At 40.4% G+C, this 27,644-nt stretch overlaps 1 protein-coding gene and 1 long non-coding RNA gene across 6 annotated transcripts in view; both read right to left on the bottom strand.

Moving 5' to 3' along the window:
- Positions 1-27,644, bottom strand: part of cntfr (ciliary neurotrophic factor receptor) — a 270,120-nt gene that overhangs the window by 76,483 nt on the left and 165,993 nt on the right. The gene's annotated exons all lie outside the window — the stretch shown is intronic.
- LOC119478017 lies at positions 1,899-24,958 on the bottom strand. Its single transcript, XR_005204367.1, has 3 exons — positions 24,947-24,958; positions 23,916-23,921; positions 1,899-2,637 (listed from the first exon to the last, which is right to left on the bottom strand). It is a non-coding gene; the product is annotated as an uncharacterized LOC119478017 (long non-coding RNA).

The raw sequence follows: 27,644 nt of genomic DNA on the forward strand, positions 1-27,644 counted from the left end.
TGTTGTAGACATAGAGATTTAAAAGAGCCGAAATAAACGATGATATTGAATGAGTAAAACAACTGGATAGAAGACAAATGGCTGTGCCAAAGACACAAAAAAGTTGTGAGTTTTAAACACTTTTCCAACCGACTGAATATCAGTATATATTCATAACAGGAATATTGAGAAATGTACTGAAAGCAGGCAGCTTGCCCGGTCAATTCAAACTGATCAGATTGTTCCTGATTTGAGTCAATATTTTGCCAGTTCAGTTTTAAACTATTTTGTTAAGGCAAAGTTCTTGTATGGCTGCTTGTTCTTAGACAACATCTAATGTTTGAGCACTTGGGCTTCTTCTGTTAAATCAAAAACAAACAGAAAAAAACATGATTTGATTTTTCAAAGTAAGGTATTGAAAAATGTTGTCTTATACCAAAACGGGGAATGTATCGGTACTGGTATCGACATCGCCCCTAAAAACACTCAAAAATCGTTCTGCCTCATTGTTTTTGATCACCTTCTTGCTGTCTCACCACACATGATGATGGACGTTAATGTAAAACCTCCACTAACTCACACTATTTAACTTCAAACGTGTGCAGCGGGTTTCACATCTGGTGTGAACCCCCCCGGGGGGACCTCGCTGCAGTTTGATTGAAGTGAAGCCCAGATCACTGTTTGGACGTGGACATGAGACAGCTTTTCTGCACTGCACCTGGATTTAAAAACACCTGTCACACTTCACCAAGTGTACCGAACCCTCGGTGCGGACAGCAAAGAGTCTGGAAAAAGAAAGATTCTGCAGTGGAGAGAACCAAGAAGAAGTCTGGAAACAGTATTTTTGCATCGGTCTCAGTTGCTACTGGTGTAACATGCAAATACAATCCGCCTAATATGCATCTCCTCCCTTGCTGGCACACGTGTTTATAACTGCAAATATGATGTCCTGGCAATAACATCCTACAGGAAGTGTCCTTGTGTGTATTTTAATCCTGCAAACCCTTCATTAGATTTTTATTTTTTTGCGTGTGTGTGTTGCTGTAGTGCTGCGTGCCACTGTTTGGGAAACAACAATATGACAGCGTCCCGAAGTCTGCGCTGGATTTGGACTATATTGAGGTTTATGGGGTCAGTGTCCCTGTGGCTAAACACTACCTGCTACCATTAACTACTACTGGAGTCCAACACACACATCCGAGACATGCAGTACGTCCAATCATTTACCCACACAGTGGCAGACTGGACAAGGCCACGGGCAGACACGGCCAAGGCCACAGGTCTTGCAGATTGCTTGTCATAACAACGCAACCTCCTGTCTGGCTTCTCACAGGATATCTGTGGTCGGGGGTTTGTTTTCAGTCTAAACAAATGATAGACTGTGGTTGAGAAAAAAAACATTTATTCATTTTCCACTTATCCCCAAGTTCCTTATAGCATCTCTGAAATGCAGAGAATCCAGCCTTTGGTGGTTACATCAAAAATTACATTAGTGGCTTCAAATAAACAGACTACTCCGCTCGCACACTATTCAGTTATTCCACTTTCTTTATTTTGGTGCTGAATTCAAATTTAAAATGTAAAATATGATAAAATGGTGGCGTCCTCAGTCACAACCAGATGAAATGTTTTACCCACTTCATTACAAAGGCTCCTTTTGCAAAATGCCGTACATGGGGAGCACAAAGGAAGGAGTGCATTAAGAGTTTCACTTTGAAATTCATTCATTGTGACATTAGTCATAATGCACTTGTTCCTCATTATAAACACATTAGTGTTCTTCTGGCAGGTTGAGAGCTGCTCTGTGTCTGCTCTCCATTACACTGCAACTATTGAAAAGAGAGAGAGAAAAAAAAAAAGCTCATTGTTCTCAAGTCCACTAAAATGCAGCAGAGAGAAATATATTCACCGAGGTTTGATGTGCGTAATGTACAAAGCTTTAATCTGACAGTGAAAAAGAGGTTTTAAAAAAAGGAAGAGGGGTGAGGGGAAGGCTACAGGGATGTGCAGATTCAAAAGCAAAATCATGGAACCAATTTTCTGCATATTTTGATACCTGCATCATTCAAACCCGTGTTTATGTCGGCACTTCAGTTATTCTTGAAACATGAGTTTAGTTGGGTGGCGTTAGAGGATGTGGGCGAAACTCTTACCTGCGCAGTTTGCCGCGTTTCATTTACTGAAATAAAGATTAAACATGACATTAACTTTAGTCTTTGTTGTTATTTGATAACCGCTAATAAATAAAATTATTTGTATAGGGCAAAAGAAAATGTGTGACTTTAGGGGAGTAGATTTCTGACCCCAAAAAAGATATACATTTATATATTACATTACATTATTGCCATATCTGCAGTATACAGGGATGAGTATTTCATCACCTGCTTGCTTGTGTGTTGACAATGTACCCTCATACAACAGTTTCTATGACATCTTACGAAAAGTTAATCCTCATTTTCGTGTGTTTTCCTACGAATGTCCAGCAACACGTGACTCACGAGTCTATTTACGCTCCAGTCAATTCAATACTTAGTTAGGTTTAGGAAAATATCGTAGTTTTGGGTTAAAATATCTACAGAATTGGCGTAACTCAAGTACTGAAGTTACGTGACAAATTAATTAAAGTGCACTTCTGGTTTCACATGGAGTATAAACACTCTTGGGTGAAATCTGGTGATTTTTTTACCCACACATCCACTCCAACCTCCTCCCTACATGGCGTTAGTCGCTCTTTATAAAGCCTCACATTATGTGGATTACATACAAATTGATTTTGTGCGTTATATACGTATTACTTTTCGTAGGCATTGCTCCAAACGGTGTGTGAGGACAGCCTGGTGTTGTACAAGTGGGTCCTTGTGCGTGGGCTGGTAGCACAGCATCTTCAACTTGGAACAAATTTGTTGCTTGTCTGTCTTTAGTGGAATGGCAAGTTAGTACGTTAGTATTTGATACTCAATACAGGGTAAATGGGCTTTTTAAAGAATCTTACTGAACAAAATTCCAGTCCAATTTTTTGTCTGTTGAAGGAGGTGAAAAATTGAAAAGAAAAAAAAAGAATAAGGTGACCAGGTCAAGCAATTTGAATCCATCTAAGTGTAACACGTGTGTGTGTGTGTGTGTTTCAGAGTATCAAAGGGCAGGCTACGGTGTTAGCTGGATGTGGATGGAATGTGACACGACTAACCGCTGCGTGCTGTGGCACACAAATACCACCGACGTCACCTGAGAAAGGACCTTTTCTCTCCCGTCTGCAAACTCACACACTTATACACACACACACACATAATCATGCATAAATACACATATATGACACACACACACATACTGCAGTAAGATCACACGGAACCATTCTGAAAGCTGCGGAGACTCCTCGGTCAGAACTGTGCGGCTGTTGATTGTGCGGTTACTTTGAAGGGCAATTTCATCTGGCTGACGGAAACCTGTGTGTGTGTGTGTGTGTGAGTGTGTGAGGGGAGTGTGTATTTTTCCAACACCGGGGGGGGTCAGTCACCTGGGGTGTTAGGGAATTCTCTATCAAAATATGCCGGTGTAATTGTAGAACTCTGCACACGGAGGCGTACGTGTGTGTGTGTGTGTGTGTGTTCATTCATGTTTATGCGTTCATTTTATCTGCATAACCTGCAAGTGCTTGTCTGTGCGGCTGTATGGGTTCTCTGTGTGTGTGTGTGTGTGTGTCGCATGAGTTGGCATGAGGCCAAAGTGAACAGAGGTCTTGTTAGTGTTTTAAATGCCTTTCTTGGATCTGACAGGACATGTGCAGGCATATAGGCATGCCGATGAGGTGTGTGAGAGAGAAAGAGTGTTTGCATTTACTGCAGAGAGATGAAGGAAGCCAGTCCATCATCTACAAGTCCTATTGTCCTCTTAGTATGTGTGTGTGTGTGTGTGTGTGTGTGTGTGTGTGTACAGTATGCTGAGAGAGATGAGGCAGACGTTATAGATTTCCAAGAAGACAGTCATTTGATGTTTCAGTTCAGAGAAAATAGCCTTCAATATTTTCAGTCTCAAAATAGGACACTTTATAAAAAAAAAAATAAAAAATGTTATTTGATGTGCTGCTCTCAACATAGTGTTGAGAGAACACTACCCATCATCATTTCCCAACAGACCATTTGGGTGTGATAATAAAAATCACGAAATGTGCACAACTCCAGGAGAGAGCTACTGGCACATCTTGGAGTGACTGTGTAGCTAATAGGATTGACCTTTTATTAAATTTCAAACATGTAACTGCATTTCAAGATTCATCTCTGACCAATGAGTTAAATGGATTCTATAAAACTTGCAAGACTCATTCATTTTCCTCATTTGTTTAATTTTTAAATAGTTTCTGTAAAGGTTGTATTATATTCAGTGGGTAACCTCTGGTTGTGAAAAGTGAAGCCGATGCAGAAGTGCCTTAAATTTGCATTATTTCTAATAGCCAGCAGGGGGCGACTCCTCTGGTTGCAAAAACAAGTCTGATTGTATAGAAGTCTATGAGAAAATGATCCTACTTCTCACTTGATTTATTACCTCAGTAAACGTTGTAAACATGAATTTATGGTCTCAATCGCTAGTTTCAAGTCTTCTTCAATACAGCATGATGTTCATTTAATAAATTATGGTCCCATTTAGAGTCAAATAGACCATAAAGCAGGGTACGCTTTAGGACGTGGCTATATTGTAATTGATGGGTCGCTACCACGACGTTGTCCGGTCTGGGAGTTTTTTCTGTGTTTTTGTCTTCACAGTGTGTTTTCAGTTCATGAAAGTTAATTGTAAGATTTTGGTTGCCTAAAAGTGTCTTATTCAGAGTTGAGTTGTACTTAGCTCCACCCTCTCACATTACTTGTGGTTGCAAAAAACAAGATAGTGACAGCCAAACAACAAGATGACGACGGCCACAATGCCAAACTTGAGGCTTCAAAACCGCAGTCCACAAACCAATGGGTGACGTAACAGTGACTATGTCCATTGATTATATATATAGTCTATGATTATATTCCAGTTTGAATGGGGTGATTTTAAATGGAGTTTTGGTGCTGTATTTGTTACGGTGGTAGATGGAGCATGGTATTGCTGCATAACGAAAATTATCTTTTAAATGAATGCAAGAATATTATTTCTGTTTGTGGCTGTTTTTCCAGTGGGCAACTCCGGGGTCTGAAAAGTGAAACCAATGTGGAAGTGCGGAAGCTAAACTTGCATTCTTTCTAATAGCCAGCAGGGGGCGACTCCTGTGGTTGCAAAAAGAAATCTGATTGTATAGAAGTCTAGATGACGATGGCCAAAAACCAAGATGGCGATGGCAAAAATGACGAACTTGAGGCTTAAAATAACAGTCCACAAAACCAATGGGTGACGTAACGGTGACTACGTCCACTTCTTATATATAGTCTATGCTTTTTACTAATTCTATCACTGGTTGTAAAAGTGTTTTTTCCAAAACAGGCAGGGGATTGCATTAGAGGAAACAAATCAAACGTCAGTGCAAAAATGTTTTTAGCATCACAAACATTTGAGCTCAGAGTCAGAGTAATCTTGTGTAATCTTGGCACAGATGCCGTTGTCCTCTAGAATTACAGGCTTCCAAATACGTTTCAATTTAATAAGAAATTCTTCAACCACAGGGAATGTTTTGCATGCAACTGCAGAAACGCAATTTCATCGGAAATAAGGTAATAAATTGAGTATGACACAGTCTGTAGTGGGGGCAGGCTAAGAGGTGATTTTTCCAATATCTGTCATTAAAAAAAAAACAGTTTTGTAGAATATATGAAAGCTTTCCCTTTTCGTTGATTGCATCCCCGTGGTCGTCTGATGGCGGCAGGAATGGTACCCTCCATCTGCAACATTTAATTAAAAGGATGAGGTCCATACGCTCAAAGCACCGTGCAAGTGCACGTGGCTCGCCATGGTTACTGTTACTAGGGTATTCCATAAAGGTTACCAGCTGAAATAAAACCAAATCATAAGTAGTAGTAGTAGTAGTAGTAAAATTAGTCTGGATTCTTTCATTACGAAACATTCAGCGACTCAGGTTACAGTTTAACTGACTGGCTGTGATTCACACACGATTGGTTATGTATTCCTTTTAATGCAATCTGAGTTATAACTAGACCCCAGCTTCACTGGTCACACAAATCACAGATAATGATATTCCAATGGTCATACTCAAGTGAGCCACCGAATGCTGGCCACCCTTTTCTCCTTGAGTAGTCATAACAGGGTGCTGGTGTCACAGAATGGTCTACAATTTTAATTAGATAATGACAATAAAATACAATAACATCTCAAATATCATAGTGATGCTTCAGCATATAACTTATTTCTTCTCTATCTATTGCTTGAAAATAAAAAAAAGGATATATGCAGTATATATGGTCATTCTGCACTGTTTACATCTGCTGTTTATTTTGTGTTGTAGTAACGCTTTCGTGTGTCCATGTGCATGGCTGTGTATTTATGCCCCAGCATCTATATATGAATGAAACGGTGGTTTTAAATGTTTCTATTAAAAAGGTTCAATTCGTGCCCCTGCATCACTTTACAGAAAGAGAGACAGTGGACACAGAGAGAGGAGAGAGAGAGAGGGAGATTGAATAGCAAAAAGAAAACATTTAGACACAGGAGTCGAGAGCAAGAGAGAAAAAAAAAACAGATGAGGAATGGAGATGAACTCAAAGAAAACCAGGAGGAGATAAGGGCAGAAGTGGAGTAAATCCACCGATGAGAGAAGGAAGAAAGAAGTGGTGGGGGGGTGGAGGGGGTTGGGAGAGCATTGAGGACCGGAGAATTGTAAAATAGCAGAGAGGGCAGAGAAAACGCAGTGTGAAGAAAGCTGCAGGAAAGACATGAAAAAAGAAAGGGAGCATGGGAAAGAAGCAAAGAGGGGTTGAGAGAAAAGGAGGAGTGTTTGAGGGAGCTTTATGTAGCGCTTGGGTGATGAAATCATGAATGCCCCCCTGCCGCGGACTGCTCTTTGAGGGTGCGTCCCCACTCACCCACACACACACACACACACACACACACGCACACAAAAACAGATTTGCAGAAGACAAACAAACACAAAGACACAAAGGTGGGCTCAAACACAGAAATCACATTCAGTCGTCTGCATACATCTCACCTTTTTGTGCATATTGGTCTGAAACACACACACACACACAATCTCAACCGCCATCCTCAGCTCCCATACTGTTCTCATGTTTTTTTTTTCATGCATAGCTTCCTCCTCTCCCCTGCTTGCTTCCCCTTCACTTTTTTCCCCCCTCCTCTCCATCGCTCCTCACACTGAACATGAGGTGACAGTCCGTAGCCAGAGAGGGATAGATCAACACAGAAGGAAAAGAAAGAGGGGGACAGAAAAAGACCAGAGGGTAAGCAACCTCTCGACAAGAGGAGAGGGAACTGGGATAAAGATTAAAAGGATTTTAATTGGAGAAACACAGATGGTAATAAAGGGAGACTGTTGCAGAGTTCTAACTACATTTGTGTCTAAATTCCCATACGGTTGTCTAATTAAGTATCACTGAGATGCCTGAATGATGACAAATATCCAAATGTTACTGCATATCACTAACATTTCCAAAAGTCTATGGACACCAAAACCCACATGTGATCATAGGGAAGGTGTTACACAAGATTTTGGAACCAGGCTGCAGGGATTTGCTCCCATTCAGCCACATAAGAGCATTATTGAGTTCACCCGCTGATGAAGGGCAATAAGGCCTGGGGTCTTAGATGGCGTTTCCAATTCATCCTATAAAGGTGTTAGATGAGGTTTGAAGTTAGAGCTCTGTGCAGGACAGTCAGGTTGATCCACATCGAAATGGGAAAAACATTTCTTTATGGACACAGAAGCATTTTCAAGTTGCTACGACAACGCTGTGGTAGCAACCTGTCAATCACAATGTCCACGCCCTGAAGCATACCCCTGCTTTATGGTCTATTTGACTCTAAATGGGACCTTAATTTACTAAATGAACATCATGCTGTATTGAAGAAGGCTTGAAACTAGTGATTGAGACCATAAACTCATGTTTACAATGTGAGAAGTGAGAAGTAGGATCATTTTCTCATAGACTTCTATACAATCAGACTTCTTTTTGCAACGAGAGGAGTCGCCCCCTGCTGGCTATTAGAAAGAATGCAAGTTTAAGGCACTTCAGTATTGGCTACACTTGGCAAAGTCCATGCAAACAATGCTTTATAACAGTGCTTCTCACCTTACACGACCCATTTTGTTATGAAATGTTTTTTTTATTACAGGGAGAAGTAGCTCACTGTAGAGGAGATGACGTCAAGATAAATCCACAGCAGCTAGGATGGAGTTTATCATTTTACACTGACTTTCAACAATAATACAGAGAGAAATCCATCCTAACAGAGAAAGGGATACCAATTTATCCCCCGACAATGCAGCTGCTGCCACATCTCGCTTTTTGAATAAGAGACTCGCCTTTTTCCGTAGTGGAAAAAAAAACAACTGCTTGTTTTATTGCTCGCCCTGCTTAAATATAAAATCCACCGATGAATGGAATACATTTGCACATTTTCTGAGAGGCATTCTGGTAAAAGTAGGAAAGCAATGGACAAACTAGAAGTAGATGGAGCAGGTTGAGGAGGCCTTTTTCTGATAAGGAGGTACTCTGCTCACAGCTAAGTGCGCAGTACATTAGCTCATTGCTACGTGGATTTGGGTCCATGCAACAGATGGTATAATAAATTACAGACTGAATCAGAGGTAAAATTAGAGAGGAGCGAGGGAGGGAAAAGGAGGAGCAGGAGAGTGATGCGCTGTCAGAGGATGAAGAGAGACAGAGATGTTCCTCTGGTGCATCATGGGAGACCACAAGCAAAGCCGATAAATACAGTGTTTCCTCAGACGGCAGCATTGGACTTCATGGCCTGTGACATTTTCAGCCGTGATTAGGATTTGTGATTTCTTGACAGGCGGCATCGTCTATATGAGAGCGTTCTGCAGCTGTGCGATGTTAAAAAAGGGCCCCTTTTGAAGTTGCCAATTGACAGTTTTGAGGATTTTCTAAAAGAGAGTTGACATAAATCAAAACACTATCTGCTAATCTTGTCTGAGCTGGTGGGCTGGCGTGGTGGTGGGCTGACATGCTCATGTTGACAGTAACATGTTTACTATCTTATCTTAACTGAAACTAGAAAGATTTGACCATATTACACCAGTTTTTGCTTTATTGCACCGGCTCCCGATCCATGTCGGATCAGACTTAAAGGTACTTCTGATGATCTAGAAAATTGTAAATGGGCATGCTCCTTCTTTCTTGTCTGATCTACTTAAACCGTATATTCCAATCAGGACTTTCCACTCAGAATAGAGGGCGTGAAAAAGAAGTCAGCAGGCCACAGGGCCTTTTCTGATCGAGCCCCTTTCCTCTGGAATAACCTCCCTATAGACATCAGACAGTCTATTTCTGCGGAGGCCTTTAAATCCAAACTCAAAACCCATCTTTTTGCCCTTACTTTCAATTAGTTACTCAGTTATTATTTTATTATTTGGCTGGCGGTTAGTTCAAATCAGGCCAAGGGGGCTTATAGCTTTATTGAAACACAAAAAAAATAAAAAGTATTGTCCTCTCTCTAGGTTACATGGTGGAGAGGATGTCACGCAGGCTCTATCTGTTTTGTATTAAACATTCAAAATTGAAAAAGTTCATAGTGCTGTCATCTGTAAACATCTACGTTTTATTTTTAATAAAAATACATGTCAGCTTATTTAAAAAAAACAATTTATGTAAAAGATAAGATGATTTATATGTTTAATATGCACCCATAATGTGATTTAGTTTCAGCCTTTTTCTCCTGTTGCTTGAACCTCTTTACTTCATGCAGTAAAACCAATCCAATTGGAAGCAGCAGATATATGAGATTGCACTATAAAAACAATAAAATATATGAACCATGTTTTATGTTCTATCTTGCGCCGTTGTCTCATGAAAACAACAACGGCGCTGGTCCAATTTAAATCCTGCAAATTATTTCTGTGTCATCACAGAAGGAAACAATAAATAAATAAATGAATGAAAAGTGACAAGGCAAAGTGGGATGACGGTAAAAAAAAAAAAAAAAAGTGAGCAATAAATGTGGGGCTTATAGTACGTGCAAAGTATTGTTGCCTTAAACCTCTCAAATCCTCTTATCAGACACACACAGAGGACAAAACTGCTCTTTATGATGTACAAACAGTCTGCCAGGTTAAAAAACAGCTATAATATACCGTTGCTGTGAAGTTTAGTGAGCGTTTTTATCTTGTTCTCAGGCTTACGGGTGGAGATATTTCAGTGTATTTATCTTCAGTTTATTTCCTGCCGGGTCAAATGTCTCTTTAAGGGACTCTATTAATCTTGTGATTTGATCTAAAAAGTAATCATAGAACAAACTGAAGTGATGCAGCCTTACTCAACTTCACATATGAAGAGAATACCCTTCATTACATATAATAACACAATAACTTAAAGGTGCTCAATGCGGAAGTCAGAACATATCTATTGCCTCCACACGGCTCTCAACATGGAGACAGCTGAGTCGGCAGCTAGCGGTTAACGGGTCACTAACTTTCTTATTTTAGAGCTAAACAGTACACTAAAAGAAGTTTCTGAAAACATTTGAGGCGAAAAATAGGCATCACAGTAACAGAATATTGATTCATATTTGATCAGCGCTGCCTAGTTTGACCGTTTGATCGGAGTTCGCGAGGGATTGACAACTGCTCAGAAATGGCAAGGCTCCAGCTCGGCTCTGATTGGTTGTTTTCCTCCGGTCTGTGAAATCACCGGAGGACACAGAGGCACATGATTTTTTTTTCATATTACCTGTCTCATGCACTACTGTCAGGATATAGTGACCGTTTTATAAAAATAACTTTTTTAAAATCATATTTGCAAAATTTCTACCCACTGCACCTTTAATGCTTGGAATTTTGAATTTAGCACCTTTAATTACAAAAGTCAAGGAAAGTCACTTTGTCTAAACGTCTGCTGTCAAATACATTTACAGTTAAGGTTGAGAAATTCGAACTGTCAGAGAAACAAAAATATGTAAGAAAAATCATTTTAACGTCAACCTAAACAAACAATCTTCACCAAACCATTAAACACATTTAACACCACTGCCATGTTTTCTTTTATTGCGCATTTATTGCTTGTCAGCCATTAAAAAGAAACAAGTTGATAATTCAGTTGGTTTGCTATTTTCAGGAATTCTAAGGGTATGTTTGTAGCATTGCTCATTATTTGGAGATGATGAAGGTAAACAAATTACTGTGGCGCCATTTCAAGGTGTCTGAACCTTAATTACATTTCTAATAAACTCCCTGACATGCATGCGTATGGCTCTGTGTGTGTTTTTGCAAACAAATTACCCACTAGAAAAAAGCATTTTTCTGTGTGTTTGTGTGTTTCTCTGCTTTCGCTAAAGGGTAATTTGTGGACACACAGGCAGAGCAACACAGACGCAGTACTGTACACATGCACCCAGACGGCCAGATGCTACACGGGCCGTATCTGGTGAACTCTGAGGCACGTTGATATTGAAGCTTCTAATGGCCATCATTAATCTCATGATACCAAATCACTTTAGAGATAGAGTGGGAGGGGGGGAGAGAGGGAGAAGGAAATAAAATGGGGAAATATGATAGAGGACCAACGTGAGTGAAAATGAATCTAAGAAAGAGGCAAATAGAAAATCAGAGAGACACGAGAGAGCGGAGAAATAGATTTGGGGATCAATAACTGACTGTGATAGCATTGATTTTACATATCACACGCCGCCTCTTTACTTAATTATTTTTTTCTCGGCTCATGTACTAACATGTTAGATACCAGCATGCAGCACTGATGGTGTATGTGTAGTCTTAAAGATGATGTGATTACCCAGTTCTAGTTGCTTTAAACCCCCAAAAACGGAGCAAAGCAGAGCAGGACGGAATACAATAAAATAATATCATGATATGTATTTTTTGCGATAACAATATTCACGATGATATGAAAAATATGCAATAATTCATTTCGGCATAGCACCACATGTCTGTCTGAAATAATTTTGTTGTGTTGCCCCCATTTGCTGTTGCCTCCTGCTTACTGCTTTTTTAGTATATCCGAAACCTTAGTTTGAAACCAATAGTACGTGAATTGCATATTATTTTCTGGTGAAATATTACAAACACTAGACACTACACTGGCATAAAATTTAGCGCATGTTTGGAGCGTTATTGAGCCTCCTTAGAAACAAGTTAGTATGATATTGGTTGGTACCAATGGATTAGGTTTTCAAGTTTCCTATGATACCAGTATCTTCAGTCTAGCTTTAAAACGGAACCCACCACAACCTAAAAATCACAAGTTGCGTTATAATGTGTTAAAAAATATTTGTGGCGTTAAAACTAATTTGCAGTAACGCGTTATTATCGCGTTAACTTTGACAGCCCTCGTTTTAAATTTCATATTTTAGCTTTTAGACGTTACAAATCATTGTTCCGTTACATGAGGTTGGCATGGGTTACCATGGTTACATGTCTCCAAACTGACAAGGAGGCTCTCAAGAAGTGACTTGGTAATTACAGCTCGGCGCGTCTGAAACGACACATACTACCGTTTAATCACACAAAAGTGTATGTTGAAGGACAGTGCGCACATCGAGTATGCAGTGCATTTTAGGACGCGGCATCTGTCTTTCCTTCCTCCCGGCTTGTGGCTGGCCGTTTGTGTGGCGAGACCAAAGGCAGCACCCATATCATTAGTTGTGCAGACGTACGAACACATCCCATTTATACACGGTCAACAACGCCGAAGCAAAAACACTTCAGCCTTGAACGTGTCCCCAAAAACCAAAAAGCACGTCAGCAAGGCTGCCATTGCAATGAGTAGCTTCACTCTGTGTATGTGTGTGTGTGTGTGTTTGTGAGCACATCTCATAACCACTGTGTGAAGGGTAAATGACTGGTTTTGATACTGCCAAGGGAAATTCCCCGGTCAGATTATACACAGATCAATTTTCATGTGGGTTTAGGGGTAGTAGTCAGACGTTGCTATGCATTTATCATTGCTTGTGCACTAAGTACACACACAAGTATGCGCATAACCACATATACAAAACACCCGGACTATGAACACCGAGACACACACACACAACAAATTAAATGGATTACTTTCACCATGACAGTCATTGCAAGTTATTTTGTTGTCAATGAAAATCAGTTTGACCTCTATTTCTAAAGGAAATCAATAAGCTAAGTAAACATGATTATCAAAAAGACAAACTTTAATTGCTATGGCTCATAGGCATGAGGAGATACTGTATAGGATTTCTTAAGTGCAAATAAAAGATTAATCCTTTAAGTTGGCAGCCACCTGCTTTACATTTTCTATTAGCATTCCCCGCATTTAGCAGGCGCTTATATACAGAGTGATTTACAATGAGCGTGCTGTACAGTAACATAGAGCATTTTTTTTTTCGCTTTAAAGACGAAGGCAAGGTCAGGTGCAGTGAGAAACGGGTTGCGCAGTAGTGGAGAAGAATGTGAAGTGATTCTTCAAGAGCTGTGTTTTCTATTCATGAGGGAAGACATGGGGAGTGACTGTCAGCCTGACTGGAGCAGGAAGGCCGCTCCGCCACTGGAGAGCAGAAGCTGAGGAGAGGTGGAGCAACGACACAATCGCTACAAGGAAAGGAGACACAAGTTGTACACGGGCTGCAAGGCAGAGCTTTGATGCACTACGCTGTCTGGTGCAACTCAAACATATTTGTATGCCAGCAGCAAGCGTTGGAGGGAGGAGAGGGGAAGGTCGATAACTGGCAATAGCAGCATTTGGAAAAGTTAAATGCAAGGTAGGGTGCAATCATGGGGTCATCATGAGGTCGAACATTCAAACTATTTCTCTCATGTCTCTCGGTTCCAGTTTTGATCTGCTATATGTGATTTTTGGAAATGAATGATGTGTCTTCATATGCAACTATGTGATGCCTATCTTAGTTGAATAAATACATAAATGGATGTATTACTGTAAGAGAGCTGAATACATTGTGGCAAGTTTGGCGCATTGGCCCACTGCTGTACCAAAAAAAACAAAAAAAGTTAAATTACCGCCTCATGGTTGTATGCCGCCGCCAACAAGTCAAGTTGCAGTTTACATCCATGCCTGTCCATAATGTCATCACTTCATCATTTTATCCTGTTACACATTTGTGTTAAATTGTCATAATTAGCATATGGATTCTTGAGTTATGGCTAAAAACATGTTTTGTGAGGTCACAGTGACCTTAACCTTTGACCACCTGATAAATCTTATCAGTTCTTCCTTGAGTCCAAGTGGACGTTTGTGCCAAATTTGAAGAAATTCCCTTCAGGTGTTCCTGAGATATCGCGCTCATGAGAATGGAATGGTCGCGAGGTCACATTGACCTTGACCTTTGACCACCAAAATCGTATCAGTTTATCCTTGAGTCCAAGTGGACGTTTGTGCCAAATTTGAAGAATTTCGCTCAAGGTGTTCCTGAGGTGTCGCATTCACCAAGAATGGGACGGATGTTAGGTCAAAGTGACCTTTGACCACCAAAATCTAATTAATTTATCTTTGAGTGCAAGTGGACATTTGTGCCAAATTTGAATAAATTCCCTCCAGGCGTTTCCTGAGATATCGCGCTCATGAGAATGGAATGGTTGTGAGGTCATATTGATCTTGACCTTTGACCACCAAAATCTAATCAGTTCGTAAGAATGGACCGGAAGTACGTACGGACAACCCGAAAATATAATGCCTAAAAATAATAAAAGTCCCTTGGACCCAAAAGCATTTTTTTCCAAACAGACAATTATATAAAATGCGTCTGTGAAACAGTTGAAAGGGAAACCTCAAGAGGCAGACAGGGTCAGCTATTCATCTGTATTGGGTTAGATTTCATATTTTGGGAAGTAATGGAATTTGCAATTTTGGAAAATAGTATGCAGTTCTCAGAATACATCCATGGATGCAACATTTTGGGATGAGTGTAAGGGATGAGGAAAGCTCAAAAGAGTTGCAGTCATCCAGAGAAGAAAGGAGGTCATACTCTATTATGACATTTTTCCACAAAGGTTCAAATAATAAAAAAAAAATGCATGTTCTTGGTTCAACTAAGCACTCCCAAAAGGAAAAGTTTATCTGAACTCAACCACTAAAATAAAAGAAATCTGTGCCTCATCCAATGCTAAGCAGTTCTACCAATCATAATACTGTAGCTCGCATAAGCTATGTTCAAAGAAAAAACCCTGAACAAATTGCTATGTTCCATGAAAGTCTGAATAGCCATTAAACAAATGATTATATGAATGACGACATCCTGCTTCACATTATCAACGTGCCTTCAGTCAATGACACCACTATGTAATCGAATGTCCCATTTGCACGTGAGGCCATTAATCCCAAATGAACGGTTTATCTTTGCATCTGAATTCACGTTCAATAGGCGGTAATAACCTCTAAGGACAGAAAGGGTAAGTAATGTTCCACGAAAGCTCGATCCTCACATGTGTTTCAAAAAGCCGTACACATTGCCCTTGACATCGCTCTAGCCTGCATGATGAGTTTTATAATAGCCGACTGCCCCGGCTTCCTCTATACCAGAGGATTTTTTTTGAAGATATGAAAAAAATTGTTGTCATGTAGAAAACCTCAAATGAATAATTCATCTTTTGTCAAACTACAATGGACAGCGGACATTGTCGCCCAGGAAATGTGTCTCGAGCCCCTGGAAACGAGTTAGACCCGTCGAGATTGAATTCTGTAATGACACCGGCGTCCAGATCTAATAAGCTGCTCTAATACCTTTTCTAAAAGGGTATTTGACACTAGAGGTGTTTGACGTTAGCCCGCTATTAACCTGGAGGTCACAGGATCAAGACAGTAAGGACAAAGCAGGGCCTTTTTTTTTTTTGCACATGGCAACATGACAAGAGATAGATTTTTATCCCCACCAGTTTGTACATTACAATTTGACATAAAAATAAGACCTTATAGAATTTGAATGCCTCTTACTTGCACTACATTTCCTTTCTTTTTTTGTTAAATTGTGGGATTGCTAGTTTTACTTAAATCAAAATTTTGTCCACTTCATTTTTTTTTATATACTACTTGTTATGAGTGCAACATTCATTGACATCCCAATTAAAGACGTCTGTGTTTGTGACATGGGTGCAACGCAACTCTTAGGAATGTAGTCATCTTCAAAGAAGGATTACATTTCAGAGCGTTATGTCAGATCCTTTCATTTTTGGTTTCAAATGAATGACACACGTATAATTAGCTTTGATATCATATCTGTTAGGGAGAGCTGCGATAACGTTCATGCACGTGTGTCCCGACTTTATGCCGAAAAACAATCTTTAGAACTGTTTGAAAAGTGTGTGTGCCTTGTGGTCATGCATCTTACATAATGTGTGTGTGTTCCAGAGTGAGTGAGTGTATGTCTCCCTGGGAGTGTTATGTATCTAATTGCTGTATGCTTTAATAATTTACATTCCCTACTCTCTGATGCCCATCATTAAGAAATGAGGGAATTACCCTGAGCTGTATGAGTGTGTGCAAGCGAGCGTGTGTTTTGTGCACATACATATGACTCTGTGAGAAAGTGTTTGAGCGTGTGTTGGGAGAGTTTGTGCTCTGAGCGGATCACTGCATGCATCTCTGCGTGCTCATGAATGTGTGTGTGTGTGTGTGTGCGTCTGTGTGCATGTGTGGCCCTCGTGTGTGTTCTCTGAACCTCTTCCGACCATTACGGTAAGTGTACATTATTCATTGTGGCCTGCCAAGATCATTATCAACAGAGAGCAAAGATGGACAGAAGGAAATGAAAGGCTGGTTGGAGGAGCAGCGGAAGCACGTTTTGCCCTGTTAGATAAACCGCACAACATTTCACCTTTTGTCACCGACTGCAGCTTAATCATACTGTATTTCATCTCATTTCTTGTTATCTAACCACCTGAACTCGGTCGGTTATAAATTATTTTTTAAAATATACCCGCAAGACTCTTCGTGACATCGCAATGCACTGTATATTGTCTTTTGTTTAAACAACTTAATTGAAGCTAAACTCTACCATGCTTTAAAGTATCTACCCCATACACTCTATTGTGTATGGCATTACTTTATACACACTTTCCCTGTTAGTGTGACTTATTTGGCATTTTTGTAAAATGTGTGATTTTGACTAGAATGCACTGTAAAATAAACGTCTGCTGTATCTGGTACCTTTTCAGGGTGGAAGAGGCTAATCCATGTGTTCATGACATGTACTAAGTCTAACAACTGGCAAGCCAAGTAGCCAGCTACCCAACTGCTTGCATCTGTGTGAGCATATTCTACTCTAAGCTGGTAACATGTCTGTGTGTGTGTGTGTGTGTGTCATCATGGCATCATGGCCTACTGTAGCGGGAACTACCACAGACATGATTTTGAGTACTTCGGACGGATGTTATCACCACGATAGCATCACAACCGTACAAGATGCAGTCATAAAACTTAACTTAAGGTGTGTAATTGAGATCAAAATGAAGGTCAAGTTTGAAGATGGGTGTGGTCCAAGCAAGGGACACGTGAAATACGAGAGTAGGAAGTGGGGAAGGGGCCATTGGAGTCGCGGCTGGTGTGATCCCATCGCAAGATGGTGTGTAGTTTTCTATTGTCTTCTATAATATGAAGACATACACATACAGAAACAAGCCAACAGAGAATTTGGTAAAACTTCATTGTATGGGTCCATAATTGCTGAATAGTTCTCTAATAATTTCCAAGATGTTTCCTGGAAAGAACTCTGTAATTTGGTAATATTTCTAGGGAAATGGAGATAATGTTCAATTGATACACTTATGCTGAATTCACACCACAGCAACGGCGAAGCGCAATCTACGGCGGGCTGCAATGCAATGTCTATGAAAAGCTGCGGTGGCTGCTCCGGAGCTCAGAGTGCATTGGGAAAAGTTTAACTTTAAGTTTAACTCAGGACATGCAGCCAATCAGTAAACAGATCCTGTGAATCCTGTTACATGTTGACCTATGTTACAAAGAATTTCTTCCCACCTGGAATACATGAACACGCCTCCCGGACACATAAAAATGTAATTATTGCGGCGAGCCGTACTTCGCCGCTGCCTGGTGTGAATTTGCCGTCACAATTAAGAATAAATAATTCGAATTAATAACCAGTGTAACCCAGACATGTAAATTAAAGCGGGTTACAATAGTGGGTAATGTAGCAAGTCAGTTATCATGCAGCTATTACCTACCAGCTATGTTGGCCTCTGCTATTTAAATACAAGAACAAAGTGATGGTTAGCGAATCACAAGTTCACAAACTGACATAAACACAAAAACAATCACCCGTGTCAGGGCCGCAGTAATGTTTCCCGTCAACAAGAGTATGTTTATTGCATGTGGATGGCTCACAGCCCCCGCTGTCCAAAACCTATGGACCCAGAGGGTGTGTTAAGTCAAACATAATGTTTATAATGCTCAAATCATCTTTCACACTAAATAAACTGGAGGTTCTATAAAACTGGACAAGCCTTTTTTTTTTTGCTTACTCATTCCCCCCCTCCCTCCGCCTTTGCTTGGGATTTCAAATAAGCAATAAAAAAGCCTGCATGCCCAGTGCAACAGTGCAATGTTATTAATAATTCCATCTTCATTTCCCAAAAGCATTTTCACGCTGTCAACTATCTCTCGTTTCATTGTAAGTCAGTACTATAAAATACCACCGGGACATTCTGCCGCAAGCAAAAGTGAATTAGGTTAATTATTTCTTAATAAGCTTTACGGAGATATTGCAACAGGACCGCAGAGGCGAGACGGCGTGTTTCAATTGAATGCTTCAGCTTAAAAAAATACATACAATATAATCATAATTATGAGACAGACAGTGACAACATAAAGATGCTGCACGGAAGGTAAGAAGGGACGAGTAAAAACCCATATAGACATAAAAACCCTCAGGGCAACAAATCAAAGTTGAACGTCTACATTGTAATTTGACAACATTGGATGTTGTGTGATTACACAGAGTAAACATCTGCTGTCATTATGATGCTGGTTGTCACAGAAACAACTCAGGCGTGAAAATGCTGAGTAAGATTTCTATCCTGCAACAACCTGTCAGCATGGATTTTTCTTTCTGCCGCCTTTTTGTAACGTCTAACAACAGGAATTGGTCATACAACAACATCAACAGACTATTTATTTGTCAAAGCTGTGCTATTCTCTCGTTGGCCTCATAAATTATGAAATGTAATAGTCTGATCTGAAACAAATTGTGTTTTATTTTGCTGCTCAGATGTTAGAAAAAGTGAACTGAAATCGTAAAAACAAAAGATACATATCAGAGATACGGAGGCAAATTGAGGAACGTTGACAGAAAGGACACTAGAGAGAGGAGTGTGTAAAAGAGAGAGGCTTGGAGGGAGAAAAAAAGAAGAAAAGAGAGACTAAACAGGGAGGGGAGAAGACAGAGACAGAAAGCAGAGGGAGGTTGAGGGAGAAATGAGAAAGCAAACTGAGCATGGAGATGCAGGCGGACTCACTAGACTGTAGTATTGCTTTGATGATTTCATCTTTCTCTCCGATTAGCACACAATAACTTTCCCCTCCAGAGATGCTGAAAGAAATCTGAAATTATTTCTTTTCTCTTCTGCGTTTTCTGATACGGTTAATCTCGCTTTTATCGCACACCTACAGACAAAACGTGTGCAGGTGTGTGCACATACATATACAAGTGTTTTTTTGCCTCTCAACATATACATACATACATGAATTATTTATTGGTTTGCTGTCTATTAACAAGGTATCAAAGGAATGGCTCGTGCTGATGATTTTGCAGGTTTGCTGCTTCATGAATAAGTCTCTACCTCCTTACCGCACGTCCTTCAATCTAACAATGTTCATGACTTCTATAGCAGATTCTTGTGAACATTTACAAAGGAATGGAGGTTAAGTAGCAAATGTCACCTGCCTCTTACAGGCTCTGCGAATGTGTTATTCACTCAGAACATTTCATGGTGGATGGATGCAAACTAAAATAACATCAGAACTAGAAAGCATTAGTCTTCCAAAGCCCGCACAGTCCTTTAAATTAGTTATTTTGGTTATAAAAATGTTCAGAGGTTTTTAATCAGTGTTACAGTGACAGGTAATCAGGCTGATTTTTTTTGGCGCTGCATATCAGAAGTATATGGCATTGTACAACGATGAATAGTGTGAGATGAAAAGGGAATCTAATGAGACGGCATCACATTTTGCAGAAAACTCAGGGGCGAAAAGGGTGAAATGCACCAAGAAACTGTGCTGCTCCTGTGCTATTTGAACATATATATACTGCAATTAGCAGTCCTATTCACAAAGATCAGCCACACACAGTCACAGTGAAATTATTAGCATCTTCAGAGAGTCGGTGGTGGGATAACTGAAGCGCTAACTGTCCGCTCAAACTCATTTATTTTGGGATGCAGTGGCATGATGCAATGACAGTTATGTTATGAAAATTACATGAAAATGTAAACCTAAAGGTCGTTTTTGAAAATACACGAGCAAAAAAGAAAAAGCCATTTGAATAATCAAGGCAGTTGCGCTTCTGTACATCATGCGTAAATGTGCACGCCGTCTCTCTTGATGAGGAGACGCACGTATCGTTTCTGCTGCGGTGGGATCACTGCAGGTATTTAATAAACTCAAAACAAATGTCTCAAAAACCCTTGAAATAAGTTAATGTAATAAATAATTTCCTCATTAAGGATGGATTATTTCACCCACCCACATATACTCAAGCGCATTTATATTATGGCATATGGATAATTGCAATCAGACGGATCAGACACTCATTCTAACAGTGAATCAAAGTCTAGTTTCACACACCACAACAGAGGGAAAGGCATTCCTCATAAGTGCTTTCTAAATTCGAACTGACAAGATTACTTGTGATCTATTATTGAGCTTGTTTCATCATAAGAACGTGCTGTGTTTTTTGACACTTCATCATTCCCTTATGATTCCTCACAATGTGTCTGTATTGTCACTGCTTAAACGTCAAGTGCTTTTTTTGATTGTGTTCAATTTTAACTTTGTCTTTGAATCAGAGCGCAGCATGAAGAATGCATCCGCGCCCGTAACTGTCTATTGGACATTTTGATCTTAGCATTAAAAATTCGCCAAGAGCTTATATAACTCACAATGAATGAAACCAATTCAAGGCTAACTGAATGCTTTTTCACATTCAAATAAAAAAAAAAAAAAAAAAAAAAAAAAAAATATCTGAATGTTTTGCAGTTCCTGAAGGGTTGAGTGAGTAAAAAGTTACAAAGATTTCACCTCGCAGCAGCGCCGTATTTGATTGGATTCTGTGTGATTTGCCCTCCCGAACACTTGAAAGCTAACGAGGCGAATATAGGCACACGATATGAACAGGCACGCTACATAATGTGAGAAAAAAAACAAAAAACATTAAGAGAATGAATGACATTGGCTGCTGATGCCTGGATACAAACAAAAAAATGACATCTGAAGTTGAAAGAGAAAGAAACACAATATGAAAAGAAGTGAACGGAATGATGGAAAGAGGAAGTAAGGCGGCGGTGTGCACGCAACACACGCACGCCCTTAGATGTACAACTAGAAATGTGCCAAAAACAGCCGAGTTCATACTTCCCCAAACTGTAAAATAGATAATTAGACTTGCTCTGAGCGTGTTTAACGTGTGTGTCTATGTGATTGTCTGTATGCGTGCTGACTGTTTGAAGCAAAAAAAATCCTGCGCAAATAACTAGCAAGCTTGAGCTTTCATTGCAGAACACACACACGCACTACACACACACACACACACACACACACACACACGCACAGCACCAATACAGCCCACATTCTTGTCCGGCCAAGACCAACATTTCTGTGTTTTTCCACAATAAGAGCGGCTCATTCGACACAGGAGCTATGTTTGTGCGAGACTCCTTTCATCCGCCCACCGCAACATGTATGTGTGTGTGTGTGTGTGTGGGTGTGTGTGTGAGAGCATGCGTGTGTCCGAACATCCAGAAGGCACTGTTTGTTTATCCCAAACACAAGCGGAGTTTTCTACTTCCCATATCCCTCTCTCTTTTCACATCATGCCTCTCAGCTCTATCTTTTTTTTTTTTTTTTTAATGAAACATTTCTGGTTCTTACAGAGCTTCAAAAAGGTAATTGTTTTCATTCCAAATTTAGTGCTGGTCCATTACTTTTTTAAACCTCACGGTCTTGTAAACATATCTTCACATTGCAGCTGTCAAGTTAAATGCACTCTTCTACTTCTACTGTATCTCTTCTCCTCTTTTTTTTTTTTACCATTTCTCTGTTCCTGCTTTTCTTTTTCCCATGCTGTAGTGTTCTGTGGGTATATATCCGTCCTTTGGGACCATCACATTTAGCCACAGTCCGGGCTCACAGCTGCCTGGTCCCCCAGAGAGTGGACGGACGAGCTGGAGTAATTGAGACATCTCCAAGGATGACAGCGGCAGTGCTGCAACAACGTCTTAGCGCTCAAGTCCTTATACACAAGAAACCTTTATATATATGGGAGACGAGTACAGTACGTACTGCCACTACAGCTACTGCAGCGTCTACTGATTCTGTTACCGCTACTAGACCTAATTCACATGCTAAGTATACATATATGTACGGTACATCAGAGGTGGGGACCAAGTCATTGTTTTGCAAGTCCCAAGTAAGTCTCAAGTCTTTACACTCAAGTTCCAAGTCAAGTCCAAAGTAAAGACAGGCAAGTCCTGAGTTAACTCCCAAGTCCTAAACTTTGAGTTTTGATTCCTAAACAAGTACTTCACCAAAAGTAATGGCATTTTAACAGCAGAGTAACTGGTGCCAACTGGCACTCAGTAACGTAATGTTGGTTCTTCATGGTTTTCTCATGCAACTTGATTGGATGCTGTCGGATCGGTTCAAACAAAGTGGATCTGGGGAATACAGTGGTGCAGGAATGAGTCCTAAAACCCGGATATGAGTTATCATTTTAACACTTCCCTCGCCTGGAAGTCAATGTTATTTTTAATGTTTTTTTAGTTAAGATGCCTGAAATAATGTCTGTGGTTAACACAAATCGAAGCGATTTTTACGTTTTGTTCTATGATATAAAATACGTCAATAAATAGATATCCCACTGGTGAATTTTTTGTGTGTTCAAAAAAAGGCGGTCACTAACAAGTGGCTGAATGAGGATATAAAATGTCATTACATAGACTAGTCCACCTAGTATTATACCGTTTATAAATCCAATTGAAAAATCCCATTGGCTTTTTGTCGAGGGAACCCATGGCCTTCAAAAATACATCATCTCTGCAGCACTCTTACACTATTACGTGTAAGACGTGATTGGAATCACCTCCGGTGCCGGGTAGTTGAATTAAATAACACTTTTTAATCTCTGCGCCTGGCGGAAGGTATCAAGTATTTTCAAGTCAAAAGGCTCAAGTCACGAGTCTCCGGTGTTAAAGCAAAAGTCTTTTTTTATTCTGTCAAGTCGAGTCTGAAGTCATCAAATTTGTGACCCGAGTCCACACCTCAGCTGTACATGAAGGAAGTGCAGAATGAATTCACTCAGTTGCAAGTATATTAGATACATCTTACGAAAACTAACGCAGTCTAATACAACAGTCCTGCAATAGATCCTCCCTCCATGAAGGTTATAAAAGAGATTTTTTTTGTTTGAATCAACACTTTTTATTGACACAATATCAGCCGTTTCTTGGACTCGCAGAGATGTCTTTCTTTGTTCCTATATCGAGGCTAGGTGGTGCAGTAGAATACCCTCCTGAAGCACACCTTAAGGGTCTCCAGCAGTCTGCTGGTACATTATCATCAGCTTAATAAGTCAGTGAGTGAGTGAGAAACAATCTCCTTCAGAAGCGCAGATTAGTTTGCTGCATCAAACAGAAAAGCCCGGATAGACTAAATGGAGAAGTCACTTTTATCCTGAAGCGTGAAATTACGTTAGGCCGTAGTCCATTACACACACATATAAGGATATATGGGGGGGGGATATGTAGCAAGCATGCACACACATGGCTATGTGATGTATGCATGTTGGAGTCTCCATATACTCCAACACATTTGATTCTCTGCTCTCTTGCACACATCAATACATTAATTTCCTTCCTCGCTCTCTCATGTGTTTTCTCTTAATGTCGTTTTATCTATAGACCCGCACATTGTCTCTCTTTATCATACTCTCTCTTTGTCGCACGCACACACACACCACAGGTTTGTTACACTCGCTATATCAGAGCAGGCTCTCAGCTGAGAGTAAAGGGATGCTTACTAATTTGCATACTTGCTGTAAAGCAACGGAAACCTAAATGTTGTAGAGGAATCATTTTCTATACCTTCGATAAAAACGTACAGCGAAGCTAAGACTGTTTGTCATTTATGGAATATGAAAAAAAAAATTGTATTTCTTTATAAAATAGATACATCTCTGTATGAGACGTTATATTTTATGTAAAACTCGCCAGTGCAATTTAAACTTTTATAACGCTGATACGTGACAATCTATTTTTGATGAGTTCCCCTGAAATGTGACACAGAATATGTGAGTATAGTTTCAGGAGATGAGGTTATTAACAGTCCACCAAGTCAGACATGAACCCGCTGTTCACTTCAATTTCCATAATACTGATTGACTGTAATGCCTCAACACTGAATTATTTGTTTCCTATGTATATAGTTTTACTCAAGTCAGTGTCTTTGTGCATTTTGCATGTCTTTTTTGCAGTTATGTGTATACTGTTTTATGGTAGGATAAATCCACACCAAACCGGCACTTTTGTTAGACAGCAGCACATTTAAAAGGACAATAGAAAAGGAAATGAAACACATTTTTTTGTCCCCAGTCGCAATAATGCAATTGAATATGATAAGAAAACCTGGTCAAAAGTGGCCTTAAAAGTAGAAATGGAGATTGGTCGATGTGTCCATGTGACTATGTACGTGACTGCAGTTTCTACGTTGGTGCTTTGACAACAGGCCTGTGTAGAGTTGGTTGGTTTGTGGTTTGGGACGCATTAAGCTGAATGGATGTGACAGCGCTGGCTGAGAGGGGTCAGCAGGAGTGGACAGTTTTACCTCTCAAAACATCTGATTTGACATTGCTTTGCGGCCACATACACACATACGCGCAGACGCGCAGACACAAATGGCCCGATGAGCATGTTTTCATGGATATCTGACCATCCTTCAGTTGCTTGACGTCAATGGAGCAAACTGCTCAACCTCACTGCTGGACACTGAGCCAGGGGGAATACTTTCTGGTCAAAGTCCCTATTTTCCTCCATCACTCTCTCTCTCTCTCTCGCTCTCTCTGTCTCCCCTTGTAAAAGGGCTGAGACAGCCCAGAAATTTCTATTTCACTGGACACTAATCAAGAGGGAACAGGCCTTTACCTCCTTGGCACACACACAGAACACACAGTGACAGCCACAGACGGATGCCGACACACACACACACACACACACACACACAAAAATGCAGCTTAAAATCCCAAAAACAAAGATGTGTGTGCACACCCACAAAGGCAAAGAGTGACAAATTAATGTGAAGCATATACAAAGAGGCGCCCACAAGCGGCAACACCTACATACACAACCCACATACTACACACACACACACACAAAGCACAGCCATTTCTGTTTTGCTGCATATCAACTGTAGGGGAGCGGAGCGAACAGAGGAGACAAGATAATAATACAGTCAGTCAGTTTATTCCACTAGGTCTAGATGGGTAATTAGAGTGAGAAAAGGGAGAGAGACACAGGGAAAAAAGAGACAGAGAGAGAGAGAGAGAGAGAGAGAGCACACAACAAACTCTGGTTCACTTCAGGTCATCAAGAGTTTGATCAATGTGCACTTTTTAAATCGAAAATAAGAAACAAAATGTATTGACCCCAGGACTATTTTAAAGGTATAATATGCACCGTTCAGGTGGTCAAATATCGCCGCTTTGTCACGCCCCTCAGCTTCTGATACCGACTCACAAGTCCCACTTTAGTTCTGTTAGATACAAAGCGGCCGTATTTCAGGAATGAGAACAGAATGGTTGTGTTATGTGCATCCGGTGTTCCAGTGATCCCCCTTGCTCCTCTTTGTGCCGTGAATGCAGCTATGATCGGCTGAGCCACAGCCAGCAGACAGGAAGCCTGCATTCATTCAAAATCCGGCAACTCGGCACCTTCCCACAGAATTAATCGGAGTTAGTTGTGTGTTTTTGAACGTAACCGCCAGGAAACAATCAGAAAATAACGTTTTATTTCTCCGATTCACTGCTTGTGTTCTCACTAACGCCGCTCCCTCTCTTTAGTCACTCTATAGCTCGCTCCACCATCGCTGCGGTGTGTTTAGAAACAGGAACCAACAGCGGTTACATATTACACCTTTAAACCTGTTAATGCAATTATCAGTCATCTATGAAAAATTGAGCAGGGTGCGCGGATATGACAGGAAGAAAAAGGACAGAGGACAGCAACATTATAGTGCTGTAATGTCGGTATAGAGAGGAGAGGGAGAATGAGAAAGGGTTAATGGATGGGTCAACTGTGATTGGATGTATGGAGGGAGGAAGAAGGTGTGGGATTAGTAAAAGGAAGCAAAGAAGGTTTAGGACAGCAACAGCACACCCCATCTCGCAATGCCAATTACCAGATATGCTTCCACGGTTTTGTTTCATGCAGAGCATTTGAGTGGAACGGAGCTGGAGCATTGCAAATTTAATTGGAGCAAGGAGCAGCATTTTAGAAGACTAGAAGTGATGCTCCAGCTGCTCAAGTTCAGCCGCTAAAGTTTGCTCCAATTGGCTTAAAAAGCCACCGAAAAAACAAAACCGTGAAGCCTCACGTTTTTGACACGGATGTGTGCGCTTCCCGGAATGCTCCAGTTTTGACTTGTGTCTTAACTTCAGTCTTGTTTGGGGAAGCAAATCTGCACAGATTACCCTGTTTTGTATTCAACCCAGTTGCCAATTAACTGTGTTGCCATGCCTTGTCTTCTTTCGGTTTCGACTGACAAAGCCACTTGACTTTGTTTTGAGAATAATAGGGTTCATATTTGTTTTTTTAGCAGGGGAAGTAAAGCAGCTATTTTGCTTTTTCTCATCACCGCATGCACAATTTCATTTTTTGCTAAATCCTCAGAAAAGATCCTGAATCCTGCTTTCTACCTGCACTATTTCCTGTGTTAGGCTCCCGTTGCTTAAACTAAGCTCCTCTGTCTCTAGCTGTGCTTTATCTAACTTAGTCTCCCTCCACTTCAGCTCCTTCCCGGGGAGACTTTCACTGCACCTCGCCAACTTGATCTACGGGCCCCTGTTATGAACTTCAGCTTCACAATGTTTTGCATTTGCAGCTTTCTCTTCTTCCCTTCAGCCTAATCTGTGTTTTTACACAGAAGCTTGAACTCTCTCTGTACCCTGCTTTAATCCTCTATGTCACTAAACAGATCCACAAGGAGCAACGTCACTCACTTCAGACGAAGAGTATTAAATACTTGACAAATCCCTTTAGGGTACATTTTGAACAGATACAAAAAATGTGTGATTAATCGCGATTAACTATGGATTAAATATTTGAATCT

Source organism: Sebastes umbrosus, chromosome 19 (assembly GCF_015220745.1).
Source record: "Sebastes umbrosus isolate fSebUmb1 chromosome 19, fSebUmb1.pri, whole genome shotgun sequence".
Taxonomy (NCBI): domain Eukaryota; kingdom Metazoa; phylum Chordata; class Actinopteri; order Perciformes; family Sebastidae; genus Sebastes; species Sebastes umbrosus.